Source organism: Meles meles, chromosome 8 (genome assembly GCF_922984935.1).
Source record: "Meles meles chromosome 8, mMelMel3.1 paternal haplotype, whole genome shotgun sequence".
Classification (NCBI taxonomy): Eukaryota; Metazoa; Chordata; class Mammalia; order Carnivora; family Mustelidae; genus Meles; species Meles meles.
The window spans coordinates 61,847,009-61,872,299 of record NC_060073.1 but is presented as its reverse complement, the minus strand read 5'-3'; positions in this window follow the sequence as shown (position 1 = coordinate 61,872,299).

Genomic DNA, 25,291 nt, shown 5'->3' with positions numbered 1-25,291 from the left:
GAATCCTGAGGAGATTCCAACTTCTGGGTCCAGTTATCTTAAAGGGTCCAGCTGCTTTCTTACACTGCTCATGATTATATTGGGAAAAAATTCCCTTTATAGGGCGCCTGGGTGGCTCAGTGGGTTAAGCCTCTGCCTTCGGCTCAGGTCATGGTCTCAGGGTCCTGGGATCCAGTCCCGCGTCGTTTCCCCCTCTCTCTCTCTCTCTCTCTGCTTCTCTGCCTACTTGTGATCTCTCTCTGTCAAATAAACAAAATCTTTCAAAAAAAATTCCCTTTATATTCTACTCAGTCTAATTAGAATTCTGTCACTTACAATCAAGGAAAGCCTAACTTAAAGGATAATATAATGCAACTGTTTTCACACTTGTGTCCTTCACTAAACTCTAACCTCTGAGAGCACGAAGGTTCTATAGTACCTGTTTTTGTCCTCTCACCTTCCCAAGCCAGGCAATTCAGTGGAGCACTAAGAGCTTGGCCCCAGCCATCAGGGGGTCTGCCTGTGGTCCGGGCACCACCTCACTGTGGGGTTTCAGGCAACTGCTTCTTTAAATCTTTCTCGTAAATGGAGATAATATTTGCTGAATAGACTGTGAGGACAAAAGAGGCAGTGCACGCGGAGATTTCAGCCAAACTTTAGGCCCACAACAAGCATTTGATAAATGTGAGCCATCATCATTGCTAGTGGCTGACATATTACCTCACATTCTCTTATGCTCTGTCCTTAGTTTTTAAAATTATTCAATCCTCTCTATTCTAAACTGCCATTGATTAGAGTTTATCATAAAAATGAGAAAATAGGGGCACCTGGGTGGCTCAGTGGGTTAAAGCCTCTGCGTTTTGGCTCAGGTCATGATCTCAGGATCCTGGGATGGAGCCCCGCATTGGGCTCTCTGCTCAGCGGGGAGCCTGCTTCCCCCTCTCTCTCTGCCTGCCTCTCTGCCTAGTTGTGATCTCTGTCTGTCAAATAAATAAAACCTTTTTAAAAAATGAGAAAATAGTAACACACTGTATATATGGACAGACAGCACAATTTGATGGCTTAAAATATGGGTGCTAGAGAGAAACCACCTCTGTGTGTGTTTGTTTGTTTTATTCTTTTTTTTTTTTTAATCTTTCAGGTGATTTCTACACCCAACATGGGTCTCGAACACACAGTCCTGAGATCAAGAGTTGCGTGTGTTCTACCAACTGAGCCAGTCAGGTGCCCCAGACTACATTCGTTTTAAAGACCTTTGATAAATTACTTAACTTCTCTAAGCTCAGTTTCTCTATTCAGAAATTGCAACTGTTCCATATGTTCAGAAAGCTAAATACAGGCATGGAAGACATTAAAAAAAAAAAAGACACAAATCAAACCCTTGGAGATGAACCTCAGATGTCTGTGATGACAAATACACTGAGTGGGAGTAACAGTAGATTACACATACAAGAAAAGATTAGTGGATTTAAAGGCAGAGCGATATAGGCCATATAACGAAATACATAGATAAAATGGATTAATAACAGAAAGAAGGGCACCTGGGTGGCTCAGTTGGTTATGTGTCTGCCTTCAGTTCAGGTCATGATCTCAGGGTCCTGGGATCAAGTCCCACACTCAGGGTCCTTGCTCAGCAGGGAGCCTGCTTCTCCCTCGGCTCCTACCCCTGCTGCTGCTCTCTCTATAATATCAAATAATTAAATAAAATCTTTTTAAAAAAGAAGAAGAAAATATTAGAGAATTTAAAGGCACAGCAATATAAACTGTATAAATAAAATACATAGATAAAAATGAATTAAGAATAACAGAAAGGGGGCACCTGGGTGGCTCAGTGGGTTAAAGACTCTGCCTTCAGCTCAGGTCATGATCTCAGGGTCCTGGGATGGAGCCCTGCATCGGGCTCTCTGCTCAGCGGGGAGCCTGCTTCTCCCTCTCTCTCTGTCTGCCTCTCTGCCTACTTGTGATCTCTGTCTGTCAAATAAATAAATAAAATCTTAAAAAAAAAAAAAGAATAACAAAGAAAAAAAAGAATAACAGAAAGAGGGGCTCCTGGGTGGATGAGTCTGTTAAGCATCTGGCTTCAGCTTGGGTCATGATCCCAGGATACTGGGATCAAGGCCTACATAGAGTTCCTTGCTCAGCGGGGAGCCTGCTTCTCCCTCTCCCTCTGCCTGCTACTCCCCCTGCTTGTGCTCCCCTTTCTCACTCTGTCCAAAAAAAAGGGGGGGGGCAGAAAAACAAAGTGTGAGTGAGCCAATGTGACTATGGTAAGTTGTGTTTTTGATATCCATTTTTCCTCCTCCTCCCTAGAATTCATAAAGATAGAATACAATAATGTAGTCTCAGGAAATGCCCTGCTCCAAGAAAAAATCTGGCCATAGGTCTCATGTCTGCTCTGGCTACAACTTTTAAAACATAGAATATTAAAAATGGGTAGGACTTAATCAGGCATTCCACATATACCCACACCTCGACCCCATTTTACAGAGTGTGAGACCCAGAAAGTTCAAATGACTTGTCCAGATGGGACACCATAGTCTCAGGCCTGAGGCTGGAGCCCATTGTCCTGGATCCATGCAATTCCATTCAACATAATAAACACCTAAATGAGCCCTTGGGAACCAGACCATGGGAAAGGAGTGGTAGGGGTTTTCTGGGAAGGGGCTCTGGATATAGGTGACTTCACTGGGTGGGGACTCAGAGCCAGAGAACATTTGATTGTTCCTGGACCCCAGATAATCTATCCTCATCCTCCACCTCCCAGTGGGTGTGTCCTGGGTAAACTGACTGTATAATACAAAAGTAGATTAAATTCCTGTAACCCATGAGGCTAAGCAAAATGTATGAGCACTCAGGAGAAGAGTTACTTCTGTTAGGAATTGTTATTAGGCAGGTAAGATTTCTATAGGTGGAGCTGGCGGAGTGTGAGTACTTTGGGCAATAGTCACAAGCAACGCCATTTGCCTGAAGGTTAGGTTTGATTCCCAATTCAGCCAACTGAGCAAATTCCTTTTACTTCTCTGAGCCTGTTTCTTGAGCTATAAAATTCAGATTAAACTATCTCCATGCAAACTAGGAAAGATGAAGTAAGGTAAAGTAGGAAAAGTGTTCTAACATTAGTGGTGGCTATTGGAAATGTTACCACTATATCCCCAGGAGCTTGCCCAATTAATCCTCACAACAGCCCTGAGATGTAACATTTTATTAGCATAATTGTTTTATAGATTAGGGAAGTATCTCTTGGAGAGGTCAAGGACTTTACTCAAATTGCTTACTATATACTGCTAAGGTACTAACCTCTGCAGCCTGGCTGAAGGTACATATTGGGGGGGGGGGCAAGGGAAAAATGGTAAAATAAATATCAGATGTGCCTAACTCTGGAAGATGGAGTTACTTTCTAGAGGTTCTGTGGACTTTTTTGAACTGCATGAAAATAACCTCTTTCTGGAGGTTATTTTGACCTTAGGTGGCAGGAGGAAAGACTCGCTTTAGACTCTAAGAAGACATGCTCTTTTTTTTTTTTTTTTTTTTTTTTTTTTTGAAGATTTTATGTGCCAGAGAGAGTGTGTGCACAGAAGCAGGGGGAATGGCAAGCAGAGGGAGAAGCAGGCTCCCTGCTGAGTAAGGATCCCGAGTGTGGGACTTGATCCCAGGACCCTGAGATCACGACGAGTGTGGGACTTGATCCCAGGACCCTGAGATCACGACCTGAGTCGAAGGCAGATGCCTAACCAACTGAGCCATACAGATGTCCCCCTAAGAAGAAATTCTTTTTTTTTAAGATATTATTTGTTTATTTGACAGACAGAGATCACAAGTCGGCAGAGAGGCAGGCAGAGAGAGAGAGAGGAGGAAGCAGGCTCCCTGCTGAGCAGAGAGCCGATGTGGGGCCTCGATCCCAGGACTCTGGGATCATGACCTGAGCCGAAGGCAGAGGCTTTAACCCACTGAGCCACCCAGGTGCCCATAAGAAGAAATTGTTAACAATGAGAATTGTTCACCAAGCAGCTAACAGAATGTTTTTCAAACTCAAGTAATGGATGGGGCATTCTTCAAAATTCTCTCAGACTATGGGTGCCTGACTGACTTAATCAGTAGAGCATACGACTCTTGGGGCGCCTGGGTGGCTCAGTGGTTTAAGCCTCTGCCTTCGGCTCAGGTCATGATCTCGGGGTCCTGGGATCGAGCCCCGCATCAGGCTCTCTGCTCAGTGAGGAGCCTGTTTCTCCCTCTCTCTCTGCCTGCCTCTCTGCCTACTTGTGACCTCTCTCTCTGTCAAATAAAAAAAAAAAAAAAAAAAATCAGTAGAGCATGCGACTCTTAATCTCAGGGTTGTAGGTTTGAACCCCATGTTGGGTGTAGAGATTACTTAAAAATAAAATTTTTAAAAATTGTTTTTAATTCTCATGGGCTCACTCTGAAGTTGATTTATTTTTATTCTACTGCCACTTATATATTTATAAGCACAAAACTCAGTATACATCCCTTGTGCTTATAGTTCTAATACTCTAATCCAAGACAAATGGAAAATAAAACTATAAAACCTATAAAATTCAAATAAAGACTTCAGTTGAATGTGACAGAAGACATTGTATTGCTGAAATAAAATTGCCATGTGAAACCTGGCTGTGTCTCACACAGCTACCGCATAGTTCTCTCAAGTCTGCAAGCTCCCAGCACCGTATAACTGCTGGCAGCTCCCACCATGCTTCTCTGGTCAGACTCATGGAAAATCTTCATGTTGCTAGTACTCCAAGAACCCATCTGACTTTCACCTGGCACAGCAGCAGCATTTACATTGAGTTCACCCCACTGTGTTCCTGGCCAGGCTCTAACAATGAAGGTAGCACTCCGGGGCACCAGAGCAATCATAAACATAAGGTCAAGGTCAAAGTGACAGGGTAGGTAGTGGTCTTGCAGACAAGTCAGAACATATTTATTTTAATGTATTTATATTTAATGTATTTAATGTATAATACATGTTTAATGTATTTTTTTAAAGATTTTTTATTTATTAATTTTGACAGAGAGAGATCACAAGTAGGCAGAGAGGCAGGCAGAGAGAGTGAGAGGGAAGCAGGCTCCCTTCAGTGCAGAGAGCCGGACGTGGGACTCGATCCCAGGACCCTGAGATCATGACCTGAGCCGAAGGCAGCGGCTTAAACCACTGAGCCACCCAGGCGCCCTGTTTAATGTATTTTAATATATTATCACCAGAATGAAATATGACATTTAAAGTTCTCATGGACACATTTTATGCTTTTAAAAATATATCTAGGAGCCCTGAGGAGTGTATAGATTCAGGTTTGAGAAGCTCCGGTCTAATGATTTCCAAAACTCTGGGATATCTTTACCTAAAGAACTAGAAGGAAGAACATCAGTCCTCTGAGATTGAAATGACAAGGTCACTTGTGCATGCGATAGTCTGCTGATTCTCCCCTTTTATCTCCTGGTGACCTTCTTCTTGTCCTTTGAATGTATTCATCCTCTGGAAGCCTTTCCTGGCTTCTAGAAGCTGAGTGAAGCTTGCCCACTCTGCACCTTTACCATACCCTATATGCTCAGTCTCCAACCCTCTAGGCCCTCTTGGTATAATTATTCATTTACTTTCTTGCCTTGCCCCCATATCATCCCCTCCATCCTTTAGACTGCAACGTTGGTGAAGGTGAGAACTGTGTCTGATCCATTTGTGGTCCTCACTTCCCTACACAAGGGCCAGGGACAGGGTATTGCTCAGATAGGAATACAGAATACATGAACAAACGAATGAATGAATGAATGAATGAATGTGTGAATGAATGAGCTAGGTGACCTCTCCCTTGGCTCTAGGATATTCAGCTCTACCAACGAGCTCAGCATTTTCTTTCCTGTCTTCAACTCCCACTGTTGTTCTCTTCAAGTGCTTGAAAAGAATATATCCTAGACTTAAACTATCAGACAGAGCAGCACCTAATGAAATGAATACAACAACTAAAATGCAGAAAGGGGAAATGATTTGCCCCAGGGAACCCAGCTAGAATATGAAAATACTAGACCAGGGCCATGTGCTCTGATTCTCATTTCTAGGACATCATTTATTTATCATTTATTCCTTTATTTATTTTTGGTTAGGCCTCCCTTGGGGGAAAGCCATGTTCCCTTGTGACCTCACCTCCCCATGGCAATGTTTTGGGAACAAACTGGATTCTCACGGTTCTCCCAATGGTGGCAGGGTGCCCATGTCAGGCAACATATTTTTCATAATGAAAAAGAAACAAAAATAGCGTCAGACCTCATTTGTAATTTCCCCATAGCAGCCAGAATCTTAAATCTCTTTGTTTCCCTTCTCAGTTTATTATGCTGCCCTTGTCCTTGGTAAAGTGGAGGAAAAAGGTGGATTTGAGGGCTTTAAAAAAAAAATCTGTACTTATTTATTTACGTAATACTTACTCGCAGAAGCATTTATTTTTGTAGCATAGGCCAATTTGGACATCCTGCAATTCCCACCCGCCTTTCCTCCTTAATTTGGATGTCTCACTTCTCTCCCATGGCTAAAAACACTAGTGTCATCCCTGACCTCCGGATATCCTTCTTCCTTCCAGGCAGAAAGGCAGCCTGGCTCCTCAAGCCAAACCTTCCTGGTGGGCCATCCTGGCTTTGACCCCACCACCACCAGATCCTCATTCAACATTTAATCACTTCCTCTCTCGACACCCATCCTGCTCTCCCTCATCCTGCCTCTTGGCCTTGGCCCTGGAACCCAAGTGAAGATAAATCCAGAAGGAAGGAAGGAGGAAACTCAGACAGAGAGATCACCCACTGTGTACCTGAGACCATGCTTTTTTAGTGTGTGTGTGTGGGTCTGACTTCTCTCATTCTGGATTGATTGATTGATTGATTGATGTGTATTGTGGTAAAATATACATAACATAAAATTTACCATTTTAGCCATGTTTTAAGTCATTAATGACATTTACACCACTATTATCTATCTCCAAAGCTTTTTTTATAATCCCAAGTTGAAGCTCTGTACTTTTAACTCCCCATTCCCCTCTCCCCAGGCCCTGGTAAAAACTTTTATAGGCATTATTTCATTTAGTCCTTACATTTGCCTCATGAGGGAAGTACTACTATCCCACCCTTGACATCTGAGAAATCTGAGGCTCAGAGAGGTTACGTCACTTCCCCAAGGTCACTCAGCTCCCAAGAGTCCAGGCTGAGATTAAATTCCAACTGACTAAGCTCTTCCATTCTTTTCTTTTGTGTGCTCTTTCTCAGGCAGTGAGAGAGTGAGAAGTGATGTGTAAGGAATGGTCTTTGCCATTACAGAGTCTATTCTTTCGAGAAAAACAAGTTTAGCTTGTCTTAATGTATGGCTCAACATACACAGAGGCTATGGAGTCAAGGTGGGGCTGTGGTAAATACCACTGGGACCGTGCATTATCATCCATTCCTTCAATGTTCACTGGAAAATTGCTCCATATTGGGGCTCTTCTGGGCCGGGAGAGCCACCGGGCCCCACCTTAACCTGGAAGAAGCTGGGATCTAAACTGAAGTGTACAAGGCAGTATGCTCTCCTCTCTACGGAGAGCCGAGAGCCGTGGTAGGTAGAACAGAAGGCAGAAGGCTGCAGGAGGAGGAGACAAGTGAGGATGAGGAGGAAGGTGGGCAGTGGGGAAGACATGGTAGCACATTCCAGGCAGAGGGCCTGGCATGTCCTAGAACAAGGCATGATTGGGAAGCAGCAAGAAGGCAGGGGTCCCGGCAGGGAGGTGGCAGGAGATGGAACTGGTAAGATAGGTGGGGGCTGGATGATCAGCCTGAGGGAGTCTGGATTTGTGTTGGCAGTGGGGAGCCAACATTTCCATGTCCAGACCAGACCTCACCTCCCAATTTCTATCCATTTATATAGAGTGTTGATGTTTCCACTTGCATGTCTTATAGTCATATCTAAATTTACATTTAGTCTGTAAAAATGCTTCCTTGCCCAGCCCCACCAGCAGAGATACTAAAAATATTTAGGGCAGAGACACCAGCAGGTCCCCCAGGTTTGGGATAAGCATCCCAAAGGCCCATAGCTATGCCAGCTATCATCAACACTTTAGATACTGGAGAGTGGGAGGATCTGAGGGTCCCAGGGGAAGTCCAGGCAGCTGGGGTAGCAAGGGGCTCACAGTGGCAGTGGTTTTACTAACAGGCACAGTCATACTGTGGTCCAGAAATGCACCAGCTGCACATCAGCAGTGCCTCCATCGAGCATAATCCTCCTGTGGTTTCCCCATCTCAGTAACGGTACCATGCAGGGACTCTTGCTGGAAACCAAAGCATTATCTCCCGGCCCAGGCCAAAAATACAATGCCATGATGCTAAATATTTAAAAAGTTATACATCAGATTAAATCAATTACTTGTTTATTAAGAGAAAAGGTCTCCTTGGGACGCCTGGGTGGCTCAGTGGGTTAAAGCCTCTGCCTTCCGCTCAGGTCATGATCCCAGAGTCCTGGGATCGAGCCCCGCATTGGGCTCCCTGCAGGGCAGGGCAGGGAGACTGCTTCCTCCTCTCTCTCTTCCTGTGTCTCTGCCACTTATGATCTCTGTCTGTCAAGTAAATAAATAAAATCTTTAAAAAAAAAAAAAGAGCAAAAACGTCTCCTTAATTGTTTGAGGTATTTTTGCATAGTATAAAATGCACACATTTTAAGAGTATAGTTTGAAGAGCGTTAACAAATACATTGTGTGGCCACGACCCCAGTCAATTACCATTAGCCTAGCAAGTTTCCTTATGCTTATTTGCCAATTTCCCCTCTTCTCTCCTGCAGGCAACCACCCCTCGAATTTCTATCACCATAGATTAGTTTTGCCTATTACAAGACTTCATATAATTGGAATTAGGGAGTGTACTCTGGCTTCTTTAGCTCAAAAGCTATGGATATTTTATAGTTGAAAGCTGGCAAAACATCAAAGATGACTGAATTTAATAGTTTTGTTTTGATGGATAGTAATATATGTTTAAAAAAGGAATATATGAGGGGCGCCTGGGTGGCTCAGTGGGTTAAGCCGCTGCCTTCGGCTCAGGTCATGATCTCAGGGTCCTGGGATCGAGTCCCACATCGGGCTTTCTGCTCAGCAGCGAGCCTGCTTCCCTCTCTCTCTCTCTGCCTGCCTCTCTGTCTACTTGTGATCTCTCACTGTCAAATAAATAAATAAAATCTTTAAAAAAAATAAAAAATAAAAAAAATAAAAAAGGAATATATGATTTATAAATGATTATATATTTCATAAAATTTGTTCTCACCCTCATTTTAACAAAATCACCAATTACATTGTTATAATCAAGAGTTTTCAAATAATTTTGTTTGATTGACAATAAGGTCCAAAATTAAATAAACTTTGTTGAATAACTGTATATTTTAGACTTTTTTTTTTACTTACTAATTTCAATTTGGAAAAACTTTCCACTAGTAACTGTAATTGTCAACAAACATCTTTTTTTTTGTCATTTTGTTACTTGCTGATGGTTTTTTAAAATTTTTTTATTAACATATAATGTATTATTAGCCCCAAGGGTCTGTGAATTGCAAGATTTATTCTTCACAGCACTCACCATAGCACCTACCTTCCCCAATGTCCATAACCCAACCACTCTCTCCCATCCCCTCTCCCCCTGGAAACCCTCAGTTTGTTTTGTGAGATTAAGAGTCTCTTATGAGGGGCACCTGGGTGGCTCAGTGGATTAAGCCACTGCCTTCGGCTCAGGTCATGATCTCGAGGTCCTGGGATCGGGCCCCGCATCAGGCTCTCTGCTCTGCAGGGGGCCTGCTTCCTCCTCTCTCTCTGCCTGCCTCTCTGCCTACTTGTGATCTCTCTCTCTGTGTCAAATAAATAAATAAAATCTTTAAAAAAAAAAAAAAAAGAGTCTCTTATGATTTTTCTCCCTCCCGATCCCATATTGTTTCATTTATTCCTTTCCTACCCCCCAAACACCCCACTTTACCTCTCAACTTCCTCATATCAGGGAGATCATATGATAATTATCTTTGACTTATTTTGCTAAGCATCAACAAACATCTTAAGACAAAATTTAGGTTAAAACAATGTATCCTGGGGATGCCTGGGTAGCTCAGTCGGTTGGGCTACTGCCTTCGGCCCAGGTCATGATCCCAGAGTTCTGGGATCGAGTCCTGCATCCGGCTCCTTACTCAGTAGGGAGCCTGCTTCTGTCTCCACTTCTGCCTGCTTGTGAGCATTCTCTCTCTCTCTTTCTCTCTCTGACAAATAAATAAATAAAATCTTTTTAAAAAAATTTATTTATTTATTTGACAGAGATCACAAGTAGGCAGACAGGCAGGTGGGGGGGTTGGGGGGAAGCAGCTCCCCGCTGAGCAGAGAGCCTGATGTAGGGCTCTATCCCAGGACCCTGGAATCATGACCTGAGCCAAAGGCAGAAGCTTTAACCCACTGAGCCACCCAGATGCCCCGTAAATAAATAAAATCTTTAAAAAAAAAACACACACAAAAAACCACAATGTGTCCTGAATTTTAGATATTGTGGTCAAATACCATTATGGGAACACATAGTAAATTATATATTTCATAATAATTATATATCAAAATAAATTTATATCAAAAGTATTAACAATTATATTTATATATCAAAATAAACATAATATATATAATAAATTATAAAACTGAGAGCTTTTTCCCTAAGGTCAGAAATAAGACAAGGATGTCCACCCTTACCACTTTTATTTAACATAGTACTAGACGTCCTAGTCAAGACAATCAGATGACAAAAAGAAAAAAAAAAGCATCCAAATCGATAAGGCAGAAATAAAAGTTTCACTATTTGCAGATGACATGGTATTATATATAGAAAACCATTAAGGACTCTAGAAAAAAATACTAGAACTGATAAATGAATTCAGTAAAGTTACAGGATATAAAATTAATGTACGGGGCGCCTGGGTGGCTCAGTGGATTAAGCCGCTGCCTTCGGCTCAGGTCATGATCTTAGGGTCCTGGGATCGAGCCCCGCGTTGGGCTCTCTGCTCCGCAGGGAGCCTGCTTCCTCCTCTCTCTCTGCCTGCCTCTCTGCCTACTTGTGATCTCTCTCTCTGTCAAATAAATAAATAAAATCTTTAAAAAATTAATGTACAGAAATCTATTGCATTTCCATACAGTGATTATGAAGCAGCAGAAAGAGAAAATAAGAAAACAATCCCAAAAGGTAAAAGATCTGTACTCTGAAAACTGTAAAACACTGATGAAAGAAATTCATGATGGCACAAAGAAATGTAAAGTCGTTTCATGACCATTGGTTTGAAGAATATTGTTAAAATGTCTAAACTACTCAGGGTGCCTGGGTGGCTCAGTGGGTTAGAGCCTCTGCCTTCGGCTCAGGTCATGGTCCCAGGGTCCTAGGATCGAGCCCCCCATTGGGCTCTCTGCTCAGCAGGGAGCCTGCTTTCCCCTCTCTCTCTGCCTGCCTCTCTGCCTACTTGTGATCTCTCTCTGTCAAATAAATAAATAAAATCTTTTTTTTTTTTTTTTAAGCAGAGAGGCAGGCAGAGAGAGAGGAGGAAGCAGGCTCCCCGCCAAGGAGAGAGCCCGATGTGGGGCTCGATCCCAGGAGCCTGGGATCATGACCTGAGCCAAAGGCAGAAGCTTTTAACCCTCTGAGCCACCCAGGCGTCCCAATAAAATCTTTTTTAAAAAAGTCTATACTACTCAAAGTAATCTACAGATTTAATGTAATCCCTATAAAAACACCAACAGCATTTTTCACCAAACTAGAGCAAACAATCTTAAAATTTGGAACCACAAACAATCACAATCACGAAAAAGAAAAACTGGAGACATCACAATTTTGGACTTCAGTTTACATTATAAAGCTGTAGCAATCAAAACAGTATGGTACTGGCACAAAAATAAACCCAGATCAATAGAACAGAATAGAAAACCCAGAAATGAGCCCCAACTATATGATCAATTAATCTTCAATAAAACAGGAAAGAATAGCCAGTGGGGAAAAGTCTCTTCAATAAATGGTCTTGGAAAAACAGCAACATGATAAAGAATAAAACTGGACTACTTTTTACACCATATACAAAATAAATTCAAAATGGATTACAGACCTCAATGTGAGACCTGAAACCATAAAAATCCTCGAAGGGAGTACAGGCAGTAATTTCTCTGACATTGGCTGTAGTAGCATATGTCTCCTGAGGTAAGGGAAACAAAAGCAAAAATAAACTATTTGGACTACATCAAAATAAAAAGCTTCCACACAGCAAAGGAAGCAATAAGCAAAACTATAAGGCAATCTACTGAATGGAAAAAGATATTTGCAAATGGCACATCTAATAAAGGGTTAATATTTAAAATAGACAAAGAACTTACACAACTCAACAGCCAAAAAAACAAATAATCTGATTACAATGGGCAGAAGACATGAACAGACATTTCTCTAAAGAAGACATACAGACTGCAACAGACACATGAAAACATGTTCAATATCACTAATCATCAGGGAAATGCAAAGCAAAACCACAGTGAGGTATCAGGTTATGCCTGTCAGAATGGCTAAAATAAAAAACGCAAGAAACAAGTGTTGGAGAGGATGTTGGTGGGAATGCAAACTGGTGGAGCTACTGTGGAAAACAGCAGAGTTTCTTCAAAAACTTAAAAATAGAGCTACTCTACAATCTAGTAATTCTACTACTGGGTATTTGCCCCCCAAATTCAAAGGGATACATGCAACCCTATGTTAATGGCAACATTATTTACAATAGTCAAATTATGGAAGCAGTCTATGTGTCTACTGATAGATGAATGGATAGAGAAAATGTAGTATACATAGACAAAGGAACATTATTCAACCATATAAAGGAATGAAATCTTGTCATTTGCAACAACATGGATGGAGCTAGAGAGCATTATGCTAAGTGAAATAAAGGAGTCAGAGAAAGACAAATACCATATGATTTCACTCATGTGTGGAATTTAAGAAACAAAACGAACAAAGAAAATAAAAAGAAAGTCAAACCAAGTAACACACTCTTAACTATAGAGAACAAACAGATGGTTACCAGAGGGGAGGTGAAGGGGGGTGGAAATAGAACTAAAGTTTTAAAAAAGTAACATATGTAGGGGAGCCTGGGTGACTCAGTGGGTTAAGCCGCTGCCTTCGGCTCGGGTCATGATCTCAGGGTTCTGGGATCGAGTCCCGCATCGGGCTCTCTGCTCGGCAGGGAGCCTGCTTCCCTCTCTCTCTGCCTGCCTCTCTATCTACTTGTGATCTCTCTCTGTCAAATAAATAAATAAAATCTTAAAAAAAAGAAAAAACAAAAAAAAGTAACATATGTAACAAATTATAACAAAAAATAATCCAAAATCTTTTCATTATACAAATCATCATCAGTTATACTGTGGTTTTCATCCTTTCTTAAAGCAATATCTAAGTCCACAAAGAATCAGTATCATGTTCACACATGCTATAATCAGACCATATGTTTACATATAAACAAATATAAGAGTAGTATGAATTTTTCATAATCAAAATATTTGTTAGCTGCCATGTCCTCCTAGACCACAAATAAGAACACGAAGAGAAGCAAACACTTTGGGAAATGATGTCCCATTACACATTTGTGCTATTTGAAGAAATAGATTCCGCAGAAACTATTCGTGTGTTTCTCTCTTCCTCTCCCCAAGATTTCCGCCACTCACATGGTCAGAATACTCCAGAGCAGTGTCCAGCTCTGATGTGGGCAGCAGCACAAGCCAAGCAACTCCAGACACAGCTGCCATGTAAAGAAAGTGGTCTATATCCATGACTGGGGGATGGTGGTTACACAGATGGATACATTCATCTCCTCACACTGTGTACTTAAATGTGTGCATTTTGTTGCATGTAAAACGCACACTTTTTTGGTATGAGGCTGTAAAGCAAGACAGTTGAAGTGTTTCCCTGGGGCCTGAATGAGTTTACACACAAAAGGGAATGTTCCATGAATAGGACATGCAGCCCCAGCACTGAGCGCCAGCTCCTGAGTGTCAAATCAACCATGCTTTCTTCACTGTGGGGGGTGTGGGGAGGGTGCATACCAGCAAGGGAGGGGATACGCAAGGCTTTTAAAGTGCAGGGTCCGCAGAAGAGATCCCTCCTGCACTAGTCAATGGGTGGCATTGCATCCTGATTCCTACTTTTTTTTTTTTTTTTAAGATTTTATTTATTGGGCGCCTGGGTGGCTCAGTGGGTTAAGCCGCTGCCTTCGGCTCAGGTCATGATCTCGGGGTCCTGGGATCAAGTCCCGCATCGGGCTCTCTGCTCAGCAGGGAGCCTGCTTCCCTCTCTCTCTGCCTGCCTCTCTATCTACTTGTGATCTCTCTCTGTCAAATAAATAAATAAAATATTTTTTTTAAAAAAAGATTTTATTTATTTATTTGTCAGAGAGAGAGAACAAGCAGGGGAGCAGCAGGCAGAGGGAGAAGCAGGTTCCCTGCTGAGCAAGCAGCCCCATGCGGATTCCATCCCAGGAGCTTGGAACCATGACCTGAACTGAAGGCAGCTGTTTAACTGACTGAGCCACCCACGTGTCCCTTGATTCCTCCCTTTTCTCACTCCCCGAATATCCAGTCCATCAACTGGCCCTGTGGTTCTGCCTCCAGAATATATCTTACATCTCTCCTCGCTCCATCTCTGCTGGCCCCCTCCGGCCCAGGCTGTCATCGTCTCTCACTTGGAGTGAACAGGCCTCTGCTTCCTCTCCCACCTTCCTGTTACCTGCTCTCCCCATAGCAACTAGCATGATATTAAAACATAAATAGCATTAGAATTGCTATCTTGCTGAAAACCATTCAGCTGTATTCCCATTGCTCTTAAGATAAAGACCCACAACTTTAATGACCTTTAAGGTTCTGCAGGACCAGCCTTGTGCAGTTCTCTGGCCTCGAGCCATCCGCCTGGTTTATTCTCAGTCAGCATACCCTGTTTAGTGATTTGTGTGATTGCCCCCAGGTCTTTCTGTCTTACCCGCCCACCCAAGGCGGGCAGGGACTATCTGTTTTGTTCGCGTGCTGTTGCCCATCACAATGAAAGCATTTGATAAATACCGTTGGCCAAATAGGTGAATGGATGTTTTTAAACTGGAGGGTGGCACAGACAAGTCTGGGTTTTTGAAACGTATCTGGATGTAGTGTGAAAGGTGAGATAGATGGAAACAGGTTGGAGGGAGGTGGCTGCCATTTATGCATAAGCTCAGGATCTCACTAGACCAACCTCCACTGTTGAGAGTGAATGATAAAAAATGAAATGACTTAAAGGCTGAGACAGGGAGAGAGAGACCAAGAAGCAGAGGCATTCTGCTTTATATAATGGAGATCTATGTAAAATTTCAATAAGAAGTCTCCATTACTAAAAATGGATTTCAGAACCACTGGGCTGGTAGTCAGGATCCCGGAGTCCCAGTCCTATTTCTCTCCCTGAATAGTCTTGTGTAAGTCCCTTGCCTTTCCCTTGCCTCAGGGAGAGCAGAGATTGGAATGATTTCTGAGGTCCATACAGCACTGACAAGCATAGTCTATACAAGCGTGGCAGAGCCCTCATAGGCCTGCTTTGGCTCAAGTCCTTGCTTCATTTTATCTGTAACTCCTTAGAAGTTGAGAAGAGGGTCAGTGACTAGAGATCAGGGAACCAAGAGGGGTCAGGTGTATGACATTATATGCTTAGGGTTGTGCTGGGCCCGTGGCCATTGCCGATCAGGAAAGGGAGGGAGCAGATGGAATCTGACAAGGAGGCCATGGTTGGCTGTGACCCTGGAGCTAACTAACAGTTCAGGATCAATAGTCACAATCAGTGTCGAAGGGGTATGTCTCAATCTAGGGGCATAGAAACCAAGAACACCAGGATTCAGAACACAGAGCAAGATGGCAGCCAGCAGCTGGGAAGACACGCTATTCTGTCTCCAGCTACATGGACTGGAATCAGGCAGGACCTTAACTACTCATTGAATTGATGGATAAAGGGAGGGATGGATGAATGGACAGATGAAACAACACACTAACCCTATACACTGAGGAAAGGCTGGCACTCAGTAGGCCCTCCAAACACCCAGCTTCTCAGTGTATTGCTTTTGTTTATTTATTAACAAACATTTTTGTTGAGTAGCCTCTATGTGCCAAACTATGAGATGCTTGCTATGGGGTATTTGAATCCCATTTAAGGGTAAGGATTCTATAGCCTGATTACCCAGATTTGAATCTTGTCCCTAGCTCATAGTAGTAGCTTAATGGTAAGCAATATATTCACTTTGTGTCTCAGTTTCTTCATCTGTGAAATGAGGAAGATAATAGTACCTACTTTATGGGTTGTTAAGATATTAAATACATCGATAGTTTCAAAGCTTTTAGAGTCCTGATACATGGTGTTAGCTTTACTCTGTATTCTCAGGTCACAGATCAAGTGGGGGCGGGAGGATGACCAATCCAACCTACAATAACCTAGGTAGACTATATATTCGCAGAGGTACGGACAAGGTGTTGAGAGATGGGCCAGGGTGGCACTGTGGAAAGGACAGTCTTTGCACTGAAGCTGATAGGTTGATTTGAGGTTGATTCAGCATACTATGAGATACACACTTTTTAGGATGATGGTAGCCAAATATCCGTCCTCATGTCCTGAAAATTTAGTGTCACTAGGGACCTGAAGGCCACCTTGATCCACTGTTTCCTTTTATGGTCAAGACCCGGTAAAAGGTCCCAGTTCAAGGACACACAGCTTGTTATTTATTTAACAAATCATGTCTTCATTCTCCAAATATTCACTAAAAACTTACTGTGTGCCAGGCACTAGGGTAAGTGGGGATCCAGGGATCAAATTATGCGTGATCTTCCCCAAAGGAGTTCATATACTCAAATAAATAGTGATAGACACAGAACATGAGCCCATATCCCAACCTCCCAGCCCAGAACTCCTTCTAATTCCCATTAGAACCTTTTACAGACTGAGATCATCTTCTCCAAGAGCTGAGTCTTGAATTACTTTCCTAATCCCATAGCTATTAACTAATGAACTATAGATACCCTGAGACAGAGCTTATGAAGTTTAACCTCTATTTTTCCCTCAGAGCCTGGAGCTATCTAAATGCTATGTTTATTTTTAAACAACAGCACTGTCACTGATGACTCATAATGACTTTTGTAATTTGCTCTGAAACCTACCATTGTATATGTCTGTCCAGGTTATTTGTCTCCCTTTCCAATTTCTTGGCCCTGAGTCTCATTCTAGTTGTTATTCCCTTACCCCTACCTTCCCACTTCCTCCTTCCCTACAGCTGTGGCTATTCCCCAGCTACACAAGGATCAGTTGATCGATCTCTCTCTCTCTCTCTCTCACTCTAGCTCTCGCTCTCACTCTTGCTCTCTTTTTTATTTTTTTTTAGGAGAAGTTGATATCTTTGTCTAAGTGTTTATATTCCTCTAGTCCCACAACTTGCATACTGAATCTGGGCCCAAGTCCTTTGAAAGGCTACGTTCTTGTCTAGGATAGGGGCTGGGGCTGAGAGAGATCATACCTTCCGTCTCTCAGCGGTTTCATTTTCCTCAGATATCTTGTATCCATTAGATACCACAAGCTGGAGCTGACAAGCTTCTCAATGGTCCCCAAAAACGTTTAGGACCACTCCTCTCCCATTTTTTTTTTTTTTTACAGAATTCAAAATACAAAAACCATGAAATCAAAAGCAATAAATATTTAAACAAATGTCTACAAATGTATATTTTTTATCACTTTATTAGTTTTTCAGTGTAATTGTAACAGTGACTGTCATATGCCCCATTCTTCCTTTATTAACAGATTGCCTGAATTTTAACTAGGCATAAGATCACCCAGCAGAAGCCTATACTTACAAACTCTCTTAAAGCTGGATGTGGTCATGTGACTAAGTTCTGGACATAGGAAGTAAGTACAAGTGATACCTACTACTTTTGGTTGTGTAGTAGATGTGGCCCCATATTCATCTTCTTCATAGTCATAGTACTTAAGATTCTTTTGAGCCACAAATTTTCCTATTCATGGAAGATGGTTTGTCCATTTTAATTCCTGAGCAGCATTCCATTGTGTAAATATACCACAGTATATCCATTCTAATTGATAGACACTTGGGTTATTTCCAGTTTGGGAGTGTGATGAATAAAGTTGTAGTGAACATTGTTATAAAAATCTTTTTGTGGTATAAATATTTTCATTTATCATGGGTACATTCCTAGAGGAAAAAATGGGCCATAGGATGGGTGTATATTTAGTTTCATAAGAAATGCCATTCATTGGGGCACCTGGGTGGCTCAGTGGATTAAGCCGCTGCCTTCGGCTCAGGTCATGATCTCAGGGTCCTGGGATCGAGCCCCGCATCGGGCTCTCTGCTCCGTAGGGAGCCTGCTTCCTCCTCTCTCTCTGCCTGCCTCTCTGCCTACTTGTGATCTCTCTCTCTGTCAAGTAAATAAATAAAATCTTTAAAAAAAAAAAAAAGAAATGCCAGACATTTACCAAAGTGTTTGTACCATTTTACACTACCAACAACATTATGTGAGATTTCTGGTTGCTCCACAATCTTGTTAACACTTGATATTTTCAGTTTTTTTTTTTTATTTTATTTTATCCATTCTGGTGAGTGCGTAATATCATTTCATTGTGGTTTTGATTTACATTTCCTGACAATGACGTTAAGCACAGGAAGAGAGTAAAAAGAAAACAGAGAAATAATAATAAAAATAAATCAGAACAAACAGAAAAATAAACTACCAGGATTAAGCCTTAATATAGAAATATATCAATAATTACATTAAATCTAAATGACCTAAATATACCAATTAAAAGACAGAGATTGGTAGAGGTGTGGGGGGGGAAGCGTGACCCAACCATATGTTATCTGTAAGAAACTCACTTTAAATATAACAATGAAGACAAATTGAAAGTAAAAGGATGGAAAAATATATATGATGCAAAAGTAATCAAAGAAAGCAGGACTGAGTGACTACAATCCTATCAAAGCAAACTTCAGAGCAAAGAATAGTATCACAGACAGAGAAGAACTTTATAAAATGAAAGAAGGATCAACCCACCAAGAAGACAGGGCAATCATAAATGGATATATACCAAACAAAATATGTGAAACAAAGAGTAATAGAACTCAAGTGAGAAATAGGTAAATCCACAATTATATTTGGAGACTTCAACACCCTTCTTTGAACCACTGGTAGAACAACTAGATAGAAAATCAGCAAGGATATAGAAGAAAACATCAACACCATCTACCAATAGATTCTAATTAGCATTTAAAAACTACTGTACCCAACAACAGCAGAACATACATTTTTTTTAAAGCTGCCCATGGAACATATACCAAGGTAGACCATATGAGGCCATTAAGAAACATTTTTTTTAAGAATTAGAATCATATAGTGTGTTCTCTGTCCACAGTGGAATCAGACCAGAAATCATTAACAGAAAGATAATAAGCATGTAACATACTTAGAAATAATCCATGGGTCAAAGAGGAAGTCTCAAAGGAAATAAAAAGATAGATTGAACTGAATGAAAATGATCATACACTATTTCAAACTTTGTGGATACAGCCAAAGTCATACTGAGAGGGAAAATTTTGTAGCACTAAATCCACATACTAGAAAAGAGGGGAAAAGTCTAAAAGCAATTATCTAATCTCCCACACAGAAATCATTTGGAAAAGAACAAAATAAACCCAAAGCAAGCAGAAAGAGGGAATAATAAAGAGCAGAAATCAATGAAATTAGAAACAAAAACAATGAAACAGAGAATGAATTCTTTGAAAAAGTTAATAAAATTGACAAATCTCTAACAAGCCTAATAAACAAAAGAGAGAGAGAGATAACACACATTTTCAACATCAAGAATGACAAAATAGACATCACTACACTACAGACCATGTAAGTATACAGAATATAAGTGACTACTACAAACAACTTACACACATAATTTGACAACTTAGATGAAATGGACCAATTTCTTGAAAAACACAAACTACTACAACTCACCCATATGGAATAGATAATTTTTATTTATTTATTTTTGAAGTTGATAATTTTAATAGAACTACAACTATTAATAAAGTCAAATTTGTAATTTTAAAACTCCATGAAAGAAATCTCTAGACCCAGGTAGTTTCAGAAATTCTACCAAATATTTAAAGAAGAATGTAGAAAATCTACAAATCTCTTCCAGAAAACAGAAGAGGAAAAAACACTTCACAATTTATTTATGAATCTAGTATTGTCCTATACCAAAACAAAAGAAGCACAAAAAAGAGAAAACTTTGGACCAATATCTTTCATAAACTTAGATGCAAAAATCCTCAACAAAATACTAGCAAACCAAATACAACAATGTATAAAAAGAATTATAAAAATGTATAAAATGAATTATACACCATAACAAGTGGGCCTTATTCCATATATATATATATAAAATTATATATATATATATATTCCTTTATTCCATATATATATATTATATATATATATATTCATTCATTCATTCCAAGGCTAGTCAACATCCAAAAATCAATCAATGTAATCTACCACACATTAACAGGTTAAAGAAGAAAAATCACATGATCATACCAGTCATTGCAAAACAAAACAAAAACTTTTGACAAGATTCAATACCTTCATGATTAAAATAAACCCTCAGGAAAACAGGAATAGAAATAAACTTTCTCAACTTAATAAATTATCTACAACAAGCCTACAACTAACAATTTATCTGACAGTGGAAGACTAAATGTCTTTCCCCTAAGACTGGAAAAAGGCAAGGAAGTCTGCTCTTACTACCCTTATTCAACATAGTACTGGAAGTTCCGTTCAGTACAATAAGGCAAAACAAAGAAATTAAATGCATACCCAATCAGAAAGGAAGAAAATAGAACTGTCCCTTTTGCAGATGACAAGATTATCTACATAGAAAATCCTAAGGAATCTACCAAAAAATTCTTAGGGCTAATAAGTGAATTCAGCAAAAATCAGTTTCCATATATTTGCAACAAACACATGGACACAGAAATTAAAAATACAGTATCATTTAGAATCACTCAAAAAGGAGAAATATTTAGGTACAAATCTGACAAAACATGTATAGATTTGTTTGCTGAAAACTACAAAATGCTGATGAAAGGAGTCAAAGAATATGTAAATAAATGGTGAGACATAACCATGTCCATGGACTGGAAGACCCAATACAGCAAATATGTTGATTCTTCCCAAATAGATATAAAGGTTCAGTGCAAATCCTATCCAAATTCCATCAAGATTTTTTAGCTATAGATGAGGTTATTCTTTTTTAAAATGTTTTTAAAAAGATTTTATTTATTTATTTGACAGAGAGAGGAGACACAGCCAGAGAGGAAACACAAGCAGGGGGGCTGGGAGAGGTAGAAGTAGACCCCCACTGAGCAGGGAGCCCAGTGTGGGACTCAATCCCAGGACTCTGGGATCATGACCCGAGCTGAAGGCAGATGCTTAACAACTGAACCACCTGGGCATCCCTTTTTTAATGTTTTTAATTTTTAAAAAATTTTAAATAGGCTCACACCCAATGTGGGGCTTGAACTCACGACCCTGAGATCAAGAGTCACATGTTCTACCAACTGAGCCAGTCAGGTGCCCCTAGACAAGATTATTTTAAAATTCATATGGAAAGACAAAAACCTAAGACAGTTTAGAATAACTAAAACAGTTTTGGGGAAAAAAGAATAATAAAGTAGAGGAATGGGAATAATTGATTTTAAGACTTATTATAGAGTTATAGCAATCAGGAATAAATGATATTGGTTTAAAGAAAGACACATAGATCAATGAAAGGGAATCCTAAAATCAGCCCCTACAAATATGCCCAATTGGTTTGTGTGTGTGTGTGTGTGTGTGTGTGTGTGTGTTTAGCACAGTCTCTATTCTAATGACTGAAGCAAACAAAACATGATCATTAAAATAATTTTTAATTTTTTTTATTTTTCAATTCCAGTATAATTAACATACAGTGTTATATTAGTTTCAGATGTACAATATAGTGATCCAACAATTCTAAACATTAGTTGGTGTTCATCATAATAACTGTACTCTTAGTCCCCTTGACCTGTTTCACACACCACCCCCTGCCCTGTGGTAACCATCAGTTTGTTCTCTATAGTTAAGATTCTGCTTTTTGGTTTGTCTCTTTTCTTTGTTTGTTTTGTTCTTAAATTCCACAATTGAGTGAAATCATATGGTATTTGTCTTTCTCTAACTGACTTGCTTCACTTAGTGTTAAACCCTCCAGATCCATCCATGAGGTTGCAAATGACAAGATTTCATTCTTATTTTCATGGCTAAGGAATATTCCATTGTATACATATACATCTTCTTTGTCCATTCATCTATCAGTGGACACATGGGTTGTTTCCATATCTTGACTACTGTAAATAATGCATTTTAAAAAAGATTTTACTTATTTATTTGAGGGGGGGCACAAGTGGGAGGAAGGACAAAGGGAGAGGGAGAAACAGATTGCCCGCTGAGCAGAGAGCCTGACATGGGGCTCAATCCCAAGACCCTGAGATCATGACCTGAGCCAAAGGCAGACACTTAACCAACAGAGCCACCCAGGCATGCCTGCATATATCTTTTTGAACTAGTGTTTTCATTTTCTTTGGGTAAACACCCACTAGTATAATTACAGGCATAGGGTGATTCTGTGTTTGTTTGTTTTTTTTTTTTTTTTAAAGATTTTATTTATTTATTTGACAGAGAGATCACAAGTAGGCAGAGAGGCAGGCAGAGAGAGAGGAGGAAGCAGGCTCCCTGTGGAGCAGAGAGCCCGATGCGGGGCTCGATCCCAGGACCCTGAGATCATGACCTGAGCCGAAGGCAGCGGCTTAATCCACTGAGCCACCCAGGCGCCCCTTTGTTTGTTTTTTTTAAGTTTTTGAGGAACCTCCGTTCTCTTCTCCAGAGTGGCTGTACCAGTTCGCATTCTCATCAACACTTCAGGAGGGTTCCTTTTTCTCCATAACCTCACCAACATGTGTTGCTTGTGTTTCTGATATTAGCCATTCTAACAGGTGTGAGGCGATACCTCATTGTGGTTTTGAGTTGCATTTCCCTGATGGTTAGTGATGTTGAGCATGTTTTCATGTGTCTGTTGACCATCTGTATGTCTTCTTTAGAAAAATGTCTGTTCATGTCCCCTGCCCATATTTAATTGGATTATATGTGTTTTTCTGGTATTGAGTTATGTAAGTTCTTTGTATATTTTGGGTATTTACCCCTTATATATAATTTGCAATTATCTTCTACCATTCCATGGGTTTTTTGTTTTGTTGATGTCTCCTTCACTGTGCAAAATCTTTTTGTTTTGCTGTTGTTCCAAAAGTTTGTTTTTGTTTTCGTTTCCCTTGCCTCAGGAAACATATCTAGAAAAATTTTTCTACAGCTGAGGTCAAAGAGATTACTGCCTATGTTTTCTTCTAAGAATTTTATGGTTTCAGGTCTCACTTTTAGGTCTTTAAACTCAAAATAGAGTTTATTTTTGTGTACAGTGTAAGAAAGTGGTGCAGTTTCATTCTTTCGCATGTAGCTGACCAGTTTTCCCAACACCATTTGTTGAAGAGACTGTCTTTTTCCCATTGCATGTTCTTGTCTCCTTTGTCATAGATTAATTGTTAGATGTAACCAAGGGTTTACTTCTGAGTTTTCAGTCCTGTTCTATTGATCTATGTGTCTATTTTTGTGCCATTACCATACTAGTTTGATTGCTACAGCTTTGTAGTATATCTAGAAATCCAAGACTGTGATAGCTCCAGTTTTGTTCTTTTTCAAGATTGCTTTGGCTCTTTGTGGTCTTTTGTGGTTTCATACAAAGTTTAGGATTATTTGTTCTTGTTCTGTGAAAAACACCGTTGGTATCTGCTAGGGATTTATGCCCAACTGGTTTTTGACAAAGGTGTACGAGCAATTAAATGGAGGAAACATAGGCTTTTGAACAAATGGTGGTGGAGCAATAGGATATCCATAGGCAAAAAAAAAAAAAAAAAAAAAAAACAAAAAAAACTCAAAAAAAAGCATGACCAAAATTTCCAAACATAGGGAAAAACACAGGAGAAATTCCTCAGGATGTAGGGCTAGGCAAGGACTTTTTAGACCAAAATCTTGATCCATGAAAGGAAAAGTAGATAAACTGGACTTTATCACAGTTATAAACATTTGCTCTTCAAAAGATATTAAGAGGATGAAAAAACAAGCCACAGATTGGGTGGAACTATTTACAAACCATGTATCTGACAAAGAACTAGAACTGAGAATATACAAAGAATTCTAAAAACTAAACATTAAAAAAACCACAATTAGAAAATGGACAAAATAGGGCGCCTGGGTGGCTCAGTGGGTTAAGCCGCTGCTTTCGGCTCAGGTCATGATTCCGGGGTCCTGGGATCGAGTCCCGCATCGGGCTCTCTGCTCAGCGGCGAGCCTGCTTCCCTCTCTCTCTCTCTGCCTGCCTCTCTGTCTACTTGTGATCTCTCTCTGTCAAATAAATAAATAAATAAAATCTTTAAAAAAAAAAGAAAATGGACAAAATATATGAACAGAATTTCACTGAAGAGGATATTCAGGTTGAAAATAAGCACAGTAAAAATGTTCAACATCATCAGCCATTATGGAAATATAAATTAAAATCACAACAAAACACTACTACTAGAATGTCTGAAAAAATGATGACAATGCCGGATGCTGACAAGGATGCAGAGAAATTAAATTACTCATAGATATATTTCTGGTAGGAATGAAAATGAGACAACTACTCTGGAGAGCAGTTTTTCTAAAAAATGAAAGATGCAAGCACCATAAGACCCAGCAATTGTACTCCTCAGCATTTATTCCAGATAAATGAAAACCTATGGTCACACAGAAATACCCCATATACAAATATTTGTAGCAGTTTTATTCAGGTTCTCTGAAAACTGGAAATAATCTAGCTATTTATCAGTGGGAGAATAGATAAACAAAATGTGTTCCATCCTTACCATGGAATACTACTCATCAAAAAAAAGAGACTATTGTTACATGCAACCACCTGGATGAGTGTCCAGAAAATTATGCTAAGGAAAAAAAAGTGAATTCCAAAAGTTTACACATTGTGTCATTCCATTTATATAACACAGATTTGTGTTTCTGTGGGAGTGGGGGTGGATATAAAAGAAGAACATGAGGGACCCACGTGGTGATAGAAATGTTCTGTGGGGAGCCTGGGTGGCTCAGTGGGTTAAAGCCTC